The sequence below is a fragment of the Orycteropus afer genome, unplaced genomic scaffold, assembly GCF_000298275.1.
Source record: "Orycteropus afer afer isolate SDZICR_OR568_19922 unplaced genomic scaffold, OryAfe1.0 scaffold00538, whole genome shotgun sequence".
In the NCBI taxonomy this organism is placed as follows: Eukaryota; Metazoa; Chordata; class Mammalia; order Tubulidentata; family Orycteropodidae; genus Orycteropus; species Orycteropus afer.
The window spans coordinates 1,517,607-1,518,865 of NW_006922125.1; positions in this window are offsets into that span (position 1 = coordinate 1,517,607).

The following is a 1,259-nucleotide window of genomic DNA, read 5'->3' on the forward strand; positions in this document are numbered from 1 at the left end:
TGAAGAAGTTTAAAAAAAAAAAAAAAAAAAAAAAAACATTATTTCTCTCATCTATATAAAAAAAAAAAAAAAAAAAAAAAAAACGGAGGCTTTTCCCTCTTGCAGTTTAGCAAGCCTGCAAAATGTTTCCAAAGGAACTGAGTCTCGGTGGTGCTCACACCTTCCGCTGGCTTCCCACTACATTCAGTAAAACCCTCAGGCCTTGCCTGGCACCTCTCCTTCTCTGGCTCATCTCCTACCACTCACTCGTGCCATCCCTCATTCCAGTCACACCAGACTCCTGCCTCAGGGCCTTGCGTTTGCTCTCCTCTGCTTGGGATTCTCTTCCCCCTGAGCTCAAGGCCGGTTGAGTTTCTTCACTTAGGTCTCAGCCCAAATGCTGTCTCTTCAAAGATGCCTTTTCTGACCCCTGAAATCTCTTGCTCTCCCCTGCCTCCCTCACTTTCTCTCCTTTTACTGCTTCATTGCCTTCGAGCCCTCATCACTACCTCAGATTATTTCATTTGTTTCTTTACTTGTTCAGTCTCTGTCCCCCTTGGGAGGACAGGATTTTTTTTTCATTCACCAATGTATCCACCCTCAAAGAGCCCTGGTGGCACAGTAGTGAAAGCACTAGGCTGCTAACCAAATGGGTGGCAGTTTAAACCCACCATTCACTCCATGGGACAAAGATGTGGTAGTCCGCTTCCATGCAGATTACAGCCTTGGAAATCCTATGGGGCAATTCTACTCAGTCCTATAGGGTCACTGTGAGTCAGAATCGAGTCTATGGTAACAAGTATGTATCCCCAGGGTTTAAAACAGTGCACATAGTAGGTGCTCAGGAAATGTTTATGGAATGTCTGCAAGGTGTCAGAGGCAAGCCAGGTGTTAGAAGAAACAGTCTTGGCTGGAGGACTCCACGTGTTGTCATAGCTTGGTCCTGTTACAGCAGAAAGAGGTAGACGAAGAAGGACTGGGCCCTAGACTTAAATGCAGCCAGTAGGACAGATAAGCAAACCTGCAGCCAGGCTACAGAGGCCAAAAGATGCCACAACAGCAGGTTGACTCCTGGGCAAGGAGTCTGCAGCCGCAGTCTGCCACACGGCAATGGGGTGTTCCATCAGGGAGATGCATAGCAACTGGGATTTAAACAGCAGGCACAGGACCCCAGCCCCTGGGTGAGATTCAGGGGCAAGGTGTTGAGTGAGGACAACTGGTAAGAAAATGGAGTCCTGACTGGTACGGGCGGCACTGGGTGGTGCGAAGAGTTAACGTGC